Source organism: Bombina bombina, chromosome 4 (assembly GCF_027579735.1).
Source record: "Bombina bombina isolate aBomBom1 chromosome 4, aBomBom1.pri, whole genome shotgun sequence".
Lineage (NCBI taxonomy): Eukaryota > Metazoa > Chordata > Amphibia > Anura > Bombinatoridae > Bombina > Bombina bombina.
In genome coordinates, this window is record NC_069502.1 from 864493969 (window position 1) to 864513361 (window position 19393).

A 19393-nucleotide genomic window follows, 5' to 3' on the forward strand; every position below is an offset into this window, starting at 1 on the left:
TTGTAGACATTAGGCGTGTTTGTCACTCTTTACTTTGTTTTAAACACTCTTTTTTTTGTATTATGTCCTTTTTTTAAGACACTTTTTTTATGCAGTATATATGTTTTTATATCTTTTCTTAAAAAGGTTGATTAAAATTCAGCTTATGTAGTATTAGGCACTCTTTATTGCCTTTTTTATGCAGTATATATGTGTTTTTTTCAAAGATTTTATTATAATGCTGCTTATGTAGTATTAGGCTCTTTTTTTGCCTTTTTTATTCTGTATATATGTTTTTTTAAAAATGTTTCTTATAATGCTGCTTATGTAGTATTAGGCACTCTTTTTTTCCTTTTTTATGCAGTATATATGTGGGGTTTTTTTTCAAAGGGTTTATTATAATGCTGCTTATGTAGTATTAGGCGCTCTTTATTTCCTTTTTTTTTTTTATTTGTATAGAGACTTTTTATATGTGCAGTGGAGCACTATTTTTTCTTTTAAAGTAATATAGTTATGTTATATGTGCTGTGCAGCACAGTATTGAGCTCTTTTATGAGCTTATGACTAAAATATTTATTTTCTATGTGCTGTTAGCACAGTGTTGTGCTCTTTTATGAGCCTGTTAATCCTTTTTTATTTTTAAAACCTAAATTTTTTTTTTTGATCCTATTAAGGTTTTTTTTTTTTTTTTTTTTTTAAACTACTATGTGCTGTTAGCACAGTGTTGGGCTCTTTATGAGGCTATTATTCCTTTTTTTTGTATGTTCTGTTAGCACAGTGTTGTTTTTTTTGTATGTTCTGTGTATATTTTTTTTTTTTTTTAAATAAGCATATATTTTTTTTGTATGTGGTTTTTTTTTTTTTTTAGTATGTTTAGCACATACATAAGTCCTGAGTGCTAGGTTTTTTTTTTTAGTATGTGCTATTTTGCACATACATAAGTCCTGAGGTATTAAAAATGTTTAAACTAAAAAGCAAATGTGAGGTATTTTTTTTTAGTATGTACAAATTTTTAAACTAAAGAGCAAATTTTTTCCTGAGGGACTTTTTTTTTCAACATTTTTTTTTTAAACTAAAATTTTTAAACTAAAGAGCAAATGTTTTTAGTATGTACAAATTTTTAAACTAAAGAGCAAATGTTTGCTTTCAAATAATCTCAGTGCCAGTGCAAAAGAAATGCGCAGCATAAGTCCTGAGGTAATTTTTTTCCTGAGGGCATAAAATTTCAAGACCCAATTATTTTAAACTAAAGTAAAGAGTTTCAAGACCCAATTCTTTTAAATTAAAGTAAAGAGGTTTTTGCTTTTTGCTTAAATTTTTTTTTTTTTGCGGAGCTTTGAAATGAAGACCTTTCTCAGTGCCAGTGCAATAGAAATGCGCAATGTATTATGGCTCGCGACGCTTTTAACGGCTAGTTGCGTGCGCGTGGGTTCGTGTGCGCGTGCGCAAGTGGGTTGTCAATGGCTAGGGCGTGCGCAAGTGGGTTGTCAATGGCTAGGGCTTCACGGGTTCGCGTGCGCGTGCGGGGGGCTCAAAGTGTGCGTGCGCAGCAAGGGGGGTCAATGGGCTCAAATCAGTTTGTGTGAAACAATGGGGCTCAAATCAGTTTGTGAGTGTGAAACAATGGGGCTCAAATCAGTTTGTGAGTGTGCGGTAAGGTTCACAAACAATGGGGCTCAAATCTGGGGCTCAAATCAGTTTTGAGAGTGTGCGGTAAGGCGCGTGCGCGTGCGGGGTGCTAACAAACAATGCTAAGTGGGTTGCGCGTGCAGCGGCAAGAGTTTGTCTGAACTGCGCATGACGGCTTCAGACAAACTCTTGTCTTTTATAATATAGGATTAGTTAGGCCTCATCTTGAGTATTGTGTGCAGTTCTGGAGGCCATATCTTCAGAAGGATATTAACAAACTTGAATCTGTGCAAAGGAGGGCTACCAAAATGGTACATGGTCTAAAAAATAAAACTTACCAGTATAGGCTCAATGACCTAAATATGTATAGCTTAGAGGAGAGAAGGGAAAGAGGTGATATGATAGCAACTTTCAAGTACATTAAAGGGTTTAGTAAAACTGAGGCTGTGGGTATTTTACATAAAATGGAAAATTCAAGAACAAGGGGTCATGAGCTCAAGCTAAAGGGTAGTAGATTCAGGAGTAATTTGAGGAAGCACTTCTTTACAGAAAGAGTGATTGATTTATGGAATAAACTTCCTCAAGAGGTAGTAGCAACAAACACTGTGGGGGACTTTAAAAATGCATGGGACAAGCATAGGGCTATTCTACGAACTAGATAAGTTTATACTGTTAGGTAAGGTCGGGCAGACTTGCTGGGCCTATGGCTCTTATCTGCCGTCAATATCTATGTTTCTATGTTTAATAACAAGGGTGAATGACATAATGGAATGACCATAGACTATAATGGGGATAGATTTAAAAGTGCTATAGAAACTAAAATATGAGACAATATCAAATAGATATTTACCAGATATGTTCCCCAGGTACAGTAGCATATTCTGAAAGTGAGATTACGTCAAATTACAGCTGCTTTCTATGGAATGACAAGGGTGAATGACAAGATGGAATGCTCATAGACTATAATGGGATTACATTTAAATGTGCTATAGAAACTAAACTGTGATACCTAACAAATAGATATTTACCAGATATGTTCTCCAGGTACAGTAGCATATTCTGAAAGTGAGATTACGTCAGATTATAGCTGCTTTCTATGGAATGACAAGGGTGAATGACAAAATGGAATGCCTTTGACTTTGATGGGATGTAAAATTAAAAGTGTTGAAGCAACAAAACTATGAGACATATCAACTAGATATTTACCAGATATGTTCCACAGGTACAGTAGCATATTCTGAAAATGAGAAGGGTGAATTACATAATGGAATGCCCATAGACTATAATGGGATTACATTTAAAATTGCTATAGAAACTAAACTATGATACATAAAAAAATAGATATTTACCAGATATGTTCCCCAGGTACAGTAGCATATTGTGAAAGTGAGATTACATCAGATTATAGTTGCTTTCTATGGAATGACAAGGGTGAATGACAAAATGGAATGCCCTTAGACTATAATGGGATTACATTTAAAAGTGCTATAGAAACTAAACTATGATACATAAAAAAATAGATATTTACCTGATATGTTCCACAAGTACAGTAGCATATTCTGAAAGTGAGATTACATCAGATTATAGCTGTTTTCTATGGAATGACAAGGGTGAATGACAAAATGGAATGACCATAGACTATAATGGACTTCCGTTTGGGGTGGAGCAAGGAGCAGGAAGTGTTGCTTGCGCGTGCAGGGAAGATACTGCATGGATTTTCAGAGTTCCCCTATCAATCAGCCTCGAGGCGCAGGGTGATATTCTTGGGCCGGAGGCACTGAGCTGTGAGCAGCTTGTTGAAGGAAGTCGATCTATAGCCTACTTAGGCGTTGTGGCGCATGCCAGAGCGAAGAGGTAAGGGAGAGGAGTGGGGTGAAGAATTTGCCTGATTCCTGGGAGACAGAGGACGGTAAGAGTTCTTGTGTATGTGAGTACTGGGAGGATGGGCCAAAGCGGATGATACTGCCTAAGGAGGCAGAAGCTCAATATAATAGAGAATGTCGGCTTAATCCCTGCTATATGGTTTGTTAAAACGATCATCTTTAAATATAGACCCAGGGGCCTCCCAGGTATAACACGCTGTCTCCCTGGAACTGGAAATGCGGCAATAAATGACCAGTCCCCCCCCACTCTCTCCCCCTGATGGATTTTAATTTTACTTGGTCACAAGATTAAAAGGATTCGGTGTCAATACATTTAAAAAGGGACATTGTTATTACCCGTACTTGCTGCTGAACCTGAAATAGCCTGCTTAATTCTACCTGTCCCAGTTGAAAACACTTTTGTATTGGGTACATCTTGGTATATTCTGGGCAGCAACCTCTTCAGAAATTTGTTGTGAGCAGAGTTGAAAGCTTTACTCACAAAGCAATTAGAGTTTAGCGGAAACATCTGAATCCCTGCTGGACAAGCTAACTAATATAATGGCTGAAATCTGTCCCACATAAATTAAGCTGAAAGCAATTTAGTACTGCCTAACTATACCTGGAGTATTTTTGTGTATATATATATATATATATATATATATATATATATATATATATATATATATATATATATATATATATATATATATATATACACACATATATATATATATATATAGATATAGATATATACACATACACACATTCTCTGCTGTAAATCTCAGTATTGGGTACATCTTGGTATATTATGGGTATTAATCCCATAATAAAGTTGGAGTGAATAGCTGGAGTAAAAATAAGATATCAGTCGATTTTTAATGATATATATATGTGGCTCCTGTCAGAAGAGTTACCTCCATTGTTATTTGTAAATAATTCATAATCGTTATGATATCTGCAGTATCTGTTATTTACATATATAGCACCTGCCAGGAACTTCTGTTCTGGGTACATCTTAGTATATGATTAACAGTAACATCATAAGAGACTGGCTATAAGCTGATCGAAAATATCTGTCCATTATATCTGCAAATAGCTATAGCAGGAGATTTCTTTAACGGGTACATCTTGGTATATGGCGAGCAGTGACTTTATAAAAGCTTTCTCTTTTTTTTATTATAAACAAATACAGTGTTTAATAGGAAATGTCATGTATTGGGTACATCTTGGTATATCTTGAATCGAAATCCCATAAGGAAATAGTAATGTGCAGACTTAAAAGTTTCAAATATAGCACAAATAGAGTTCAGGAGTAAAAAGTATATCCTGGTTGTGTAACATATTTAGTGTCTGTAGAATTCTCTGTAAATCCTTGGTCAAACTCTGAATGGGTATATGGATGTAGTTTGTGAAGAATCAAGTTGAAAACAGAGTTAAAACCTGCAAAAGTCATTGATTGCATGATAAATGTCATGTTGCATGTTGGTTCATTTCTGTATAGAAATTTAAAACTTTGTTGGGTTAAAATAATTTTCTGCTGATCTTGCCTTTTAAAAGGATAGCTATTAGTAACTAACGCCTAGATTTAGAGTTTTGCGGCCAAAGGGGTGCGTTAGCTACGCGTGCTTTTTTTCCCCCGCACCTTTTAAATACCGCTGGTATTTAGAGTTCACAGAATGGCTGGGTTTTCAGTGCGTTAGGCTCCAAAAAGGGAGCGTAGAGCATAATTTAACGCCACTGCAACTCTCGATACCAGCGGTGCTTACGGACGCGGCCAGCTTCAAAAACGTGCTCGTGCACGATTCCCCCATAGGAAACAATGGGGCTGTTTGAGCTGAAAAAAAAACCTAACACCTGCAAAAAAGCCGCGTTCAGCTCCTAACGCAGCCCCATTGTTTCCTATGGGGAAACACTTCCTACGTCTGCACCTAACACTCTAACATGAACCCCGAGTCTAAACACCCCTAACCTTACACTTATTAACCCCTAATCTGCCGCCCCCGCTATCGCTGACCCCTGCATTATATTATTAACCCCTAATCTGCCCCCCACAACGTCGCCGCGAGCTACCTGCAATAATTAACCCCTAATCTGCCGACCGCATCTCACCGCTACTATAATAAAGTTATTAACCCCTAATCCGCCTCACTCCCGCCTCAATAACCCTATAATAAATAGTATTAACCCCTAATCTGCCCTCCCTAACATCGCCGACACCTAACTTCAATTATTAACCCCTAATCTGCCGATTGGAGCTCACAGCTACTGTAATAAATGGATTAACCCCTAAAGCTAAGTCTAACCATAACACTAACACCCCCCTAAGTTAAATATAATTTAAATCTAACGAAATAAATTAACTATTATTAAATAAATTATTCCTATTTAAAGCTAAATACTTACCTGTAAAATAAACCCTAATATAGCTACAATATAACGAATAATTATATTGTAGCTATTTTAGGATTAATATTTATTTTACAGGCAACTTTGTATTTATTTTAACCAGGTACAATAGCTATTAAATAGTTAATAACTATTTAATAGTTACCTAGTTAAAATAATTACAAAATTACCTGTAAAATAAATCCTAACAAATAAAAAAATATTTACAAACATAAGAAAAATCTTACAACAATTTTAAACTAATTACACCTACTCTAAGCCTCCTAATAAAATAACAAAGCCCCCCAAAATAAAAAAAATGTCCTACCCTATTCTAAATTAAAAAAGTTCAAAGCTCTTTTACCTTACCAGCCCTGAAAAGGGCCATTTGCGGGGCATGCCCCAAAGAATTCAGCTCTTTTGCCTGTAAAAAACACATACAATACCCCCCCCCAACATTAAAACCCACCACCCACATACCCCTAATCTAACCCAAACCCCCCTTAAATAAACCTAACACTAAGCCCCTGCAGATCTTCCTACCTTATCTTCACCTCACCGGGTATCACCGATCCGTCCTGACTCCAAAATCTTCATCCAAGCCCAAGCGGGGGCTGGCGATCCATAATCTGGCGGCTGAAGAGGTCCAGAAGAGGCTCCAAAGTCTTCATCCTATCCGGGAAGAAGAGGCGATCCGGACCGGCAACCATCTTGATCCAAACGGCATCTTCTATCTTCATCCGATGAGGAACGGCTCCATCGTGTTCCGATCAGCTAATAGAATGCGAGCGCAATCTGATTGGCTGATCGGATCAGCCAATCTAATTGAACTTGATTCTGATTGGCTGATTCCATCAGAATTTTCCTACCTTAATTCCGATTGGCTGATAGAATCCTATCAGCCAATCGGAATTCGAGGGACGCCATCTTGGATGACGTCCCTTAAAGGAACCTTCATTCTTCAGTTGGACGTCGGAAGGAGAAGATTGATCCGCGCTGGAGGTCTTCACGATGGAGCCGTTCCTCATCGGATGAAGATAGAAGATGCCGCTTGGATCAAGATGGTTGCCGGTCCGGATCGCCTCTTCTTCCCGGATAGGATGAAGACTTTGGAGCCTCTTCTGGACCTCTTCAGCCGCCGGATTATGGATCGCCAGCCCCCGCTTGGGCTTGGATGAAGATTTTGGAGCCAGGACGGATCTGTGATACCCGGTGAGGTGAAGATAAGGTAGGAAGATCTTCAGGGGCTTAGTGTTAGGTTTATTTAAGGGGGGTTTGGGTTAGATTAGGGGTATGTGGGTGGTGGGTTTTAATGTTGGGGGGGGTATTGTATGTGTTTTTTACAGGCAAAAGAGCTGAATTCTTTGGGGCATGCCCCGCAAATGGCCCTTTTCAGGGCTGGTAAGGTAAAAGAGCTTTGAACTTTTTTAATTTAGAATAGGGTAGGGCATTTTTTTATTTTGGGGGCTTTGTTATTTTATTAGGGTGCTTAGAGTAGGTGTAATTAGTTTAAAATTGTTGTAAGATTTTTCTTATGTTTGTAAATATTTTTTTATTTTTTGTAACTTAGTTCTTTTTTATTTTTTGTACTTTAGTTAGTTTATTTAAATGTATTTATTTGTAGGTATTGTATTTAATTAATTTATTGATAGTGTAGTGTCCTAAAATAGCTACAATATAATTATTCGTTATATTGTAGCTATATTAGGGTTTATTTTACAGGTAAGTATTTAGCTTTAAATAGGAATAATTTATTTAATAATAGTTAATTTATTTCGGTAGATTTAAATTATATTTAAGTTAGGGGGGTGTTAGGGTTAGACTTAGCTTTAGGGGTTACAAAATTTATTAGAATAGCGGTGAGCTCCGGTCGGCAGATTAGGGGTTAATGCTTGAAGTTAGGTGTCGGCGATGTTAGGGAGGGCAGATTAGGGGTTAATACCATTTATTATAGGGTTATTGAGGCGGGAGTGAGGCGGATTAGGGGTTAATAACTTTATTATAATAGCAGCGCGGTCCGGTCGGCAGATTAGGGGTTAATAAGTGTAGGCAGGTGGAGGCGACGTTGAGGGGGGCAGATTAGGGGTTAATAAATATAATATAGGGGTCGGCGGTGTTAGGGGCAGCAGATTAGGGGTACATAAGTATAATGTAGCTTGCGGCGGCGTGCGGACGGCAGATTAGGGGTTAAAAAATTTTTAATAGAGTGGCGGCGATGTGGGGGGACCTCGGTTTAGGGGTACATAGGTAGTTTATGGGTGTTAGTGTACTTTAGAGCACAGTAGTTAAGAGCTTTATAAACCGGCGTTAGCCCAGAAAGCTCTTAACTACTGACTTTTTTCTGCGGCTGGAGTTTGGTCGTTAGATTTCTAACGCTCACTTCAGCCACGACTCTAAATACCGGCGTTAGAAAGATCCCATTGAAAAGATAGGATACGCAATTGACGTAAGGGGATCTGCGGTATGGAAAAGTCGCGGCTGGAAAGTGAGCGTTAGACCCTTTAATGACTGACTCCAAATACCAGCGGGCAGTAAAAACCAGCGTTAGGAGCCTCTAACGCTGGTTTTGACGGCTACCGCCCAACTCTAAATCTAGGCGTAAGTGAATAGTAGAGGAAGATTATTAATGTATAAGGGTTAATTCCTAGGGTACAAATCTATCTAGGGTTCTTAAAGTGAATGTAAATTTTGATGCTAAAGTGCCCGGATTTAAAACTTTAATTAAAAACAGGGGCACTTTAATTCATAAAAATTTACATTTCACTCCTGTTGTGAAAAAAAATCTTACCTTTTAATCTTCACAGCAGCTCCAGCTTCCTCTGGTCTCACAAGCCTTTTCTGATGTCAGAAATGATTGATAGGTCATCCTCCAATCACAGCTTCCCCCCCCCGGGGGAATCAGTGTCTGATTCAACGCTGTGATTGGAGGAAGCTGGATGCCTCCTTTTAGACCCAGGAAGAGGCTTTGAAATGGGTGGAGGAAGCTGGAGCTGCTGTGAAGTTTAAAAGGTAAGTTTTTTTCACAACAGGAGTGAAATGTAAATTTTGATGAATTAAAGTGCCCCTGTTTTTAATCGAAGTTTTAAAAACCGTGCACTTTAGCATCAAACTTTACATTCACTTTAAAGCACTAAATCACTTTTACATTACTACACCTTTTTTTTTCTTAATTTTGATTTGTACACAATTTTGTGTGGTCACGGCTGATTAAGCCTTTAATTTATTTTATTTAGTGGATATATCACTTATTAAACTTTAAAAAAATCTAATCGGTAGCTGATATTCAGAAGGTAACACACAAGTATAAGCATATGGATAAATTTATATCACAGGTGAAAACACACTTTACTTCAAGAACAGGGAAGGCATATTCAGTTAATCAATACTAGACTCGAAGACCTTGAGGATAGGTCTCGACATAACAATGTACGTATTGTAGGCCTCCCAGAAAATACAAATTACTCAGACCTAATTAAATTTACTTCACTAACACTACCAAAAAGCTCTTGGTATACCCGAGGAAAATCTCCCATTAAAAATAGGGCGAGCTCATAGGGTGGGTACTATTACATCTAAACCGGGGGATACAGGGTTTAACAGAACACTCATATTTAGAGTCTTGAATTACCAAGACAAGATAGAAATGTTCAAACTCTATAGGGAGCTTGGCACATTAACTGTAAACAATCATAAAATACTGATGTTCCAAGACTTCTCTAACGAAACTCGAAAAAAAAGGAAAAGTATGTCCCCCTATTTTTCTCAATTTATCGAAAAAGGCTGTAAAGTTAGAATGTTATACCCAACCAAATTATGGGTGGATGTTTTAGGGAAAAATTAACATATTAAATAATGTATTAGAAGCGCAGGAATTACTGGCTGCTATTTAAATAATTTATTTAAAAAGGAACCAAGGTTCATCCTTACGGAAAATAGGGTCAATAAAATTTCTATTTGTTTTTGTTGCCAGAGTGACCAAAGGTCAATTAACATAGGATATTCGCTCTGTAGGGGTATGTTAGGAGTCTTTGTTTTGTGCTGTGTGGGGTTTTTTTGTGCTTTGTCGCTCCATCTCTCTATGCATTATTTAAGTATACAGAATATCTTTAAATCGGTACACAGTTGAATATACTGTCATGGAATGTCGGGGGAATTTCCTCCCCAAGAAAACGTAAGCAAATAATAGCACAGTTGGGTAGACACGCCCCGACATTGCCATGGTTCAGGAAACGCATCTTAAGGAGAATGAATTAAGTAAATTAAAAAACCGATGGGTGGGGGAAGTATTGGCCACATCTTCCACTAAAAGGAGCTGTGGGGTTGCAATTTTAATACAAAAAAAAATAGATTATCAAGTATTAAAAGTGGAGCGTGATACGAATAGTAGGTATATTTTTGTTCACTTAATAACTGGTGGCACAAAATATGTGATAGGCAGTATATATGGGCCAAATGTATTTTCTCCACAGTTTTTGGACACAATTAAAAATAAGTTATATTCAATTGCTAGTGAAAAAGTAATTCTTGCCGGCGATTTTAACATGACACTATGGCCTAAGTTAGACAGATCTTCAATTAAAGGGACACTGAACCCAAAAAAATATTTTGTGATTCAGATAGAGCACGCCATTTTAAGCAACTTTCTAATTTACTCCTATTATCAATTTTTCTTCATTCTCTTGCTATCTTTATATGAAAAAGAAGACATCTAAGCTTTTTTCTTGGTTCAGTACTCTGGAAAGCAGTTTTTGATTGGTGGATGAATTTTTCCACCAATCAGCAAGGACAACCTAGGATGTTCATCAAAAATGGGCCGGCATCTAAACTTACATTCTTGCATTTAAAATAAAGATACCAAGAGAATAAAAAAAAAATTGATAATAGGAGTAAATTAGAAAGCTGCTTAAAATTGCATGATCTATCTGAATCACAAAAGAAAAAAATTGGGTTCAGTATCCCTTTAAAGAGAAGGTTAAGAATGAAAAAATTGCCCAGTATTTTAAAACAATGTGTACGGTTCTAAAACTCAATGATATCTGGAGAATTAAAAATCCAGAGAGCTGGGGGCGGAGCTAGCAACTGAAGCAACAAGACATATCTTTTTAGACCTAATTAAGGTCTCTTAAACTCCAAAATACTTTATTATTCATGCTTTGGAGAGCAGGACAAATAGTTTCGGGCATTGACACGAAACATTAGACACTGCAACGGCACTAAGATCTCTTGGCCTGAGTTGATGACTGCATGGAGCAAACTGTCATTTCAGAGAGCATCTGTTAGGCTTTCTTATTATCAGAGGTACATTTTCTAAAAATTAACTGAGTCTTCAGTCTTACTATGAAGGGGCTACTCTCTACTAAGCTGCGCAACTTGCTTACTGCCTTAGACAACCAGCAACAAGCACTAATTAGTGAACTGAGAACGGCTGTGGGTACGCAACCGGATTCCCCGACAGCTTGTAATTTTGTGGCAATCGCTGAATATGGTCCTCCAGAAGTGCTGTATTGTATAGGGAAGGCACCTCAAGAGGCAAGAGACATAAGCAACTCTAGAGCACGAAACCACAAGTCGAGTATGGCTGAGTCGCCACAGCTCAGTATGTGGTACTATTCCCTACAACCCTCTACCATCGAAGTAGGACCTCCCGGGCTCAGCGCAATACAAAATTGGAATGATTTACCACAGACGGGAGAAACAGAAGCAGAGCCGCAGTTTGACATGCCTGTGTGGAAACTTGGAGGTCATAATTTGGTTGATGGAGCTGATGCCGTCACGCATCAAAATGACCCTCCTGCAGAGCCCTACAATAAGCTGATTCGTGATCTGTGGAAGGAAGCCCAGACACTAATAGCAGTGAAAGAGGCTGGTGGACCCTGGCTACCCGCTGGAAGCGGTAAGGAGCGGAGTGTTGTGGAGGGGTCATGGCTCTGCGTGGATTTACTAGTCTCAGGTTCGTCTACTAACGCACTTTGCTGCAATGGCTCCAGGCAGCCCCAGATTTATACAGAAGTATCCTCCTCGCTCATGCAGCCTCCTCCTCTGCCTACAGCCAGATCTGGAGTAGGGTAAGGCGGCATGCTTTTCCGCTGTTGATGGGTCACCCTATTATTCACTCTTTCTGAGACTTCTCACAACTTGACTTTCTCCTATACTGTCCAAGCCACATAGAAGTATATGTTTTAGTTCACTATGATGATATTCTGGGCTGATGTCTCAGATTTTACTTTTCCTGTCACTTGGAACTTGACTTATCACGCCCTAAAAGAAAGTTAGTGCTTTAGGCATAATTTGCCCCAATTGCGGCTATAAGATGAACTATTTCAGATACTCCTACCATGCGCTCCTCTTACTTGGGGACTATCTGTAAATTATCAGTTAGTGGTTTATAAAGCACTTTAATATATTAGTTATGAGAGTTACCATTCTTGAGTTTAACCTTTACCCTGTACTAGTTTATTTTCTATATAATACTGTTTATATTATTTAACTTTCTAAAGAACAGGATGTGTTTTGTTGTGATATTATCTTTACTGCTGTTGAATGCCATACTCTGACTCACAAAATATACAGCCGCCATAATGAGTACTGACCAGAGCCATACTAATATTTTGATTTGCACCTGGTACTACTAAGTTCCATTTGTGCCCATCTATGCACATAGTTATTTTGTCCTCACTAACTTAACCCCCTATTGGCACATGGACATCACTTGAAGATATTGTAATACTAGGGGAGATTTTAGTTTTCTTTATTGCGACATGCTCTTTTGGTGGCATATATAGCTACATGTAATAAAACAGTAGCCCTATATAATATACTGAATTTTAGGGAACTATCTTTATTGTTATGCTTCCTCTTTTGGAGAGTCCTAATTGTGGCTACAGTCAAAGCACCGTAGTTGTACATTTTCTGCAACTGTACATATGGTCCTGTAATTTAGTATATATGTAGAGACACTAGCACTAATGGTATTGCGGTATCCTTATATGTTACTATCCTTATTCTTATATCTATCACTAGGATTGCCTCTTTATTAATATAACACAACCACCCTTGGGTATAGGGCCCATACCTAGAGGGTAACATCAACTTTATAAATATCCCATGTTTTTGGTGAGTATATGCTATAATTATATGTCTATATACTGTGGGTATGACCGTTGATACATAGCCTTTAACTTAGGTTTGGGTTGTTCACCGCTATGCAGCTTAAAGTGAGTCTTAGGTGGTGTTCCCAAGATTAAAGGGTTTCGTTCTAATTTGCACACCTTCCCTCCCCCCTTCCCTTACTTCAACTTCAAGAGGCGCCTATCTGCTGTTAAATAGAGTGCTCCAAGGTTGTAAAACCTATTTAGTTATTTAATATCTATATATTCCCTCTAGGGAGGGGGTGACTCTATATTATTTCACTATTATTCACCCAATATGGTGAACTTTTTCAGCGGTTTTTATCCGCTACTTTGCACCTACACACACAAGAATATAAAAATGTGTCACCTCTCATAAGAAAATGAGAATGTTATGGCTACCAAAGGACCATTATAAAATATCACTCTAATAGGCAGCAATTTATATTCCAGAGGTACTAGTATTAATTTATCCTATATATTAAAAAGAGGTATCAAACTATCATTTTTGCATCTTTAGATGTGCACTGTTGTTAGAGACAAAGTAGTTTACTATATTCTGTAAGATGTATATTTGTTGTCTCCAGCTATGTCAAACAAGTAATTCCCTTCTTGTTTCTTTTTTTTAATTGCAATGTGTCTGATGCTGTTCTGAACATTTATTATTTGCATCCTATAAGTTTGTCAACGCAATATGTATGTTATTTACTGAAATACCTCAATAAAAATCTTTGATTAAAAAAAAAAAAAAAAATCCAGAGAGCTATGAATATACATGTGTGTCCAAGACCCATCGGTCATTCTCCAGAATTGATTATATTCTTGTTTCAGAGCAGATTATATTATTAGATTCAGAACCTAAAATTCATAATATATTGGTCTCGGATCACGCAATAATCTCCATCAAATTTCAAGCGATAAAAGCAGAAAATTACGCAAATATTTTTTTTACGTTTCCACGTTTTATGCTAGAGAATACTAAATTGAATACCTGGTTGTCTAGTCAATGGAAAGATTTCCATCATAATAATAGAGGGTATTATGATAAAATTGAAGTATATTGGGAAACGGCAAAAGCAGTTCTGAGGGGAAAGATAAAAGCATATATGTGCAATTGGAAAAGAAAACAGCAAGCTAGGGAATTACAATTATCTAATCAGCTCAGAAATGCATTAATACAATATCGATCGGAGAACTCTAAGTTCAATTGGGATAAATATTGTCATGCCAGAACCGAAAGGGAGTTATTCTTAAAGCAAAAGTGTTTAGAGGAAGATAAGAAAATCAACAATCGATATAAGGGATATATTGGTTGCTCGGCTAAATATTTAGCAAAAATAACTAAGAATAGGAAGAGTAAAAACTACATAGCAGCAATTAAGGAAGGGGGCCAGAGATATACTGATAACGAAAATATCAGGGAGGAATTTTTTAAATTCTATCAAAACTTAAATAAAAAAAGTTGATGAAGATCTATCGAATAGAATAAACTTCTGGTCCAAAATTTCTCCACCCAAGGTTTCAGAAATTGATCTTGAACTGATCAATAAACCATACTCAGTATGTGAGATATGTGATGCTATCAGGGAATCCAAACTGAATAAAGTGGCTGGCCCAGATTGACTCCCTGCAGAGTTTTACAAAATTTTAGTAGAAGATATTAAGCATACACTTACTAAACTGTTCAACTCGTATTATACTACTAATATGCCAATATCAATTTACTTTTCTGCTGCTAATATCACTCTTATTCATAAAAAAGGATGCAGAAGAGCCAGCTTCTTACAGGCCGTTCTCTGTTTAAACGCCGATTATAAAATCCTTACGTCTATCCTAGCGAACAGGTTAAACAAATTTCTGTATAAAATAATACATCCTGATCAAACGGGTTTTATACAGGGAAGGAATATGTCTCTAAACTTGCATAAAGTGGAAGTCATTTTGGAATATAAATCCTCAACAATTACCAAAACAATCCAATAAAAAGATGATGTTTGATACAGATTTGGCTTTGCTGTTGTTAGACGCAGAGAAAGCTTTTGACTCCATTTCTTGGAATCATTTGCTCGATTCATTATCGCAATTTGGATTTATTGGCAGTTTTGTAGGTTTTATTCGGAAACTATATACAAATCCCTATTCCTATCTATTGATTAACGGTAACCCCTCAGCTAGAATTTTACTAGGTTGTGGGACATGTCAAGGATGTCCCCTCTCCCCGCTATTGTTCAATATATCTATAGAATCCCTCGCTATATGGCTCCGGTCTGAAATGATAGGGCTGAAATTTGGTAGAGAGAAGATTAAAATATTACTGTATGCTGATGATTTACTGGTTTTCCTGGAAAACTCAAAAAAAACTATACCTTTATTATTAGACATGCTCACTATCTTTAGCTCGATTTCAGGTTATAAGATTAATCTGGGAAAAAGCGAACTGATGTGGATTATGATGAAATCATATAGCTATGTATATCATCCTTTTAAAACAACAGATTATATAAACTATTTGGGGATACAACTGCATAAAATCCCGAAATTTTGGTACGAGATGAATTTTCCCCAAGTCTTTAGTAAATCTATCCTAGATCTAAAAGACTAGATAGATCTTCCCATTTCATTGTCAGCCAGAATCACCTTGATAAAAACAATCATATTTCCACAAATTTTGTGTTTGTTACAGAATTTACCACTCTTTATTTTTAAACAGCAAATAAATAAATGTAATTCAATTTGTTGACAATTTTTATGGAAAAAGCAAAAAGCCCACATATCAATAGTAAACTCACTAAAAAAAAAAGAGAATGCTGGGCTGGCTTTCCAGATATTAAACTGTACAATTTTGTAATGTTAGCCAGGACCGCTATGGACTGGCTGACAAATCAATTTACTTCTAATGAACTTGAAACAGAAATAATCTCACCATTTTCTCTCAAGGTGATCCTGCACTGTTCAATAAGGAATCTCCCTAGTACTCTAACAAATCTAATAGATTGCTCCAATCTGGGAATAGACTTTAAATGCTCTTCCCTTCTTCCAATATGTGGGAATCCAGAATTTATACCAGGAATCCAACAAACAGTTTTTAAATCATGGTCTTAAAAGGGGTTGATATATCTGTATCAATTGCTCTCTTCTACCGGACATTTAATATCCTTTATTAACCTTAATCGCACATTCCAAGTATCTAGGAACGATTTGTTTGCATATTTTCAGATATGTCATTTTATTAATTCTAAAAATTGGAAATTTGAGCTACTGTGTCGATGGTCCGAGATCAATATATGCATCAGGAAATTTTCTGTCGGCAAATGTTCTATATCGTTATTGTATGATATTTTGCTCTCCAAACAGGGTCAGTTATATTTAAATAAAATTCAAGCTTTTTGGGCAACGCATTTTCCAGCAGTAGATTCTATTAATATTAGACATAGTCTTATGTTAATACAAAAGCTTACAATTCCTATCGGTTGGGAGGAATCACATGTCAAACTGATTCACAATGTCTATTTTTCTCCCTTTAAATTGGCAAAATTCTTTCCAAACAATGATTTTTACTGTTCTAAATGTCATCTAGATAAAGCAGATATTCTACATATATTCTGGAAATATCCAAACATATCACAATTATGGTCCAAATTAAATTTTTTGTACAACAAGCTTTTTTCTGATCATTTTAAGGTTAATGGTAGCTCGGCAATTATTAGACCAAACTACTTTCATAGTTATTGTACAATAATAATGATAATGCGGTACATGATATTGAAGAAGTGGAAGGATACTTCTCCTCCTAGCTTTTCTAGTTTCATAAGTACCCTCTTACAACACATTACGTTTGAGATTCAGAATATTAATTTATTAAATGATAATAAGATCTAGGAATTTTTTTTATTTTTTTTTCATTATAATGGTACATAATGTTAAATATATATATATTTTTTAATATGTTTTTATTGAGGTTTCAAGAAAAATATTACAGACGATCATAGGAAAAATATGATAAAGACATAAAAATAATAATCAATGCAGAATATTGTCCGCTATTCCAGGACAAAGGGCAGTGTCGGTAAAATATATAAATCAAACCTAAATTAAACATTGTTTTTACATTTTAGAATTCCCCCAATAAACAGGTCACTCTTGGGCCCATACATTTTCATGCGACATAGAGAAGGGGGACTAATACATCTCTAAGGCCACTCTTGGGCCATGATGGTAATGCAACATTCTCAACATTTTAATAACCTAGATAATATCAATGGGGGTAAGAGTATCATAACTTGCAGAGTTAACAGTATTATGTAAAGGTCAGGTTATACAGGACATGTCAACAAAACATTAGAGCAAAGAGTTAAGTTGTATATATGTAGGTTCTATGGAGTGTGTAAATCTCTAGATAACTAGCTTTGTATACAATAACTCTATAGCATTTAACTATGTATGCCACATAATGTGGATAGCGAAGTACCAATACTTGAAATAAATAGGAGGGATTTGATATGTGGGATATAAAAGCGCTTGCTCTGTATTACACTTTGGCATAGTTTTATATCAAGAGGTGTGGGCAACCTTGGGACATTACTAGCCTCACATACAAATATATATATATATATATATATATATATATATATATAAACGAGCAAAGTGCACTCCAGATACTAAGCAGACAACAGCTTTGGGTGCTAGCAAAAATCGGATTATAGCAAAAGACAAGAAGCACTCCAGAAGTCTTTCAAATATTGTCACCTTTAATTAGTGAACGTTTTCGGGCAATAAACTGCCCGTCCTCAAACTTACAAGGTAAGTTTGAGGACGGGCAGTTTATTGCCCGAAAACGTTCACTAATTAAAGGTGACAATATTTGAAAGACTTCTGGAGTGCTTCTTGTCTTTTGCTCTATATATATATATATATATATATATATATATATATATATATATATATGTCCATTTACAGCATTTTCTGAGGCCAACGCTTGGAATTGTGCACACCGCTTTCCAGGGACATATATTGGAAAATACTTTTTCCTCTGCTTCCATCATATGCAGGAACTTACATACCAACAAGGGTGATATACACTTTTCTGATCTGGTTATAAGTATACAGGTCACTTTGAAGTTTTACCCTATATTCTCCATATTATATAGTGTACGTACAACTATATACCACTTATTAAAATACCAAAGAAAGTATGTTGGTTCTATAGCTGTTGAGAAATACTTTATGTGATAACTGGAAAGCGCAGTTTATATATACTTGTATTTCCATTATAGTCTATGGGCATTCCATTTTGTCATTCACCCTTGTCATTCCATAGAAAGCAGCTATAATCTGATGTAATCTCACTTTCAGAATATGCTACTGTGCCCGGGGAACATATCTGGTAAATATCTAGTTGATATGTCACATAGTTTTGTTGCTTTAACACTTTTAAATGTAATCCCATTATAGTCTATGGGCATTCCATTTTGTCATTCACCATTATCATTCCTTTTAGTACATCCCATATAACATGTATCTGTATAAAATGTAAATTTGTTTAGGTTTTGGGAAAGTCTATTTTATTTAAAATAAAAACAATTGTAGACATTTTGTTTAAAAGCTTTTTTTTCTCTGATTGTAAATCAGTTGCCCAAAAAGAAGCTGGCTCAATAAGAAGCCAACTTCAGCGAATAAGAAGTTGACAGGATAAGAAGCCAACTTCAGCCTTGTCATATCATGTGGAAAAGTGGAATTGTGCTGCTCCTTCCGCAATGTGCTACACATCTATCACACACACAGTATAAACACATAGTTGCACACACACTAATACAGTTACACTCAAACAACATTGCACATCAGTCTATAGCCGATTTACTGACTTGGTTAGTTACGCAGCTGAGAGTCAGCACATACTACCGAGAAACAATGAGAACACAGAAAAGTACCATATGTTCTAAGTTCACATTACACACGTGCAGTTTACATGTAACACGCATACAGTTAGACATTACAGAGTTGTGCATACACAGACACGTTACACACATAAAGCTACACATTCATAAAGATATATTACACACATAACACATCAGTCTATAGCCGATTTACTGACTTGGTTATTACGCCAGCCATCACATCCTACCCAGAAACAAACACGAGAAAGTACTAAATCCAATTAGATCATTCCCAGGCAGCGTGATATTCAACAGGAAACCACACAAACAAAGTAGTCCCAGCATACACTGCAGCGGAAGCTCTATCATTAGCGTCACGTAAGGTAAAAGAGGCGGGGTCCAAAAGTTGATAGTTCAATAATCCCAGTTCCTTGTCTACAGGTATATAATTGTATATAGATATTCCCATTGCCTCACACACAAATACCTCCCCAGTGCATTATATACAGATAAATAATATTATAAAGAGGTTCCC

General features: G+C 36.4%; 1 protein-coding gene across 1 annotated transcript in view; it reads right to left on the minus strand.

Moving 5' to 3' along the window:
• Positions 1-19191, minus strand: part of LOC128658008 (gastrula zinc finger protein XlCGF71.1-like) — a 93812-nt gene extending 74621 nt beyond the window's left edge. The window contains exon 1 of the mRNA XM_053712450.1: positions 19077-19191. The gene's annotated coding sequence lies outside the window, so the exon portion shown is untranslated. The remainder of the gene's footprint in view (positions 1-19076) is intronic.
• Positions 19192-19393: the final 202 nt, after the last annotated feature.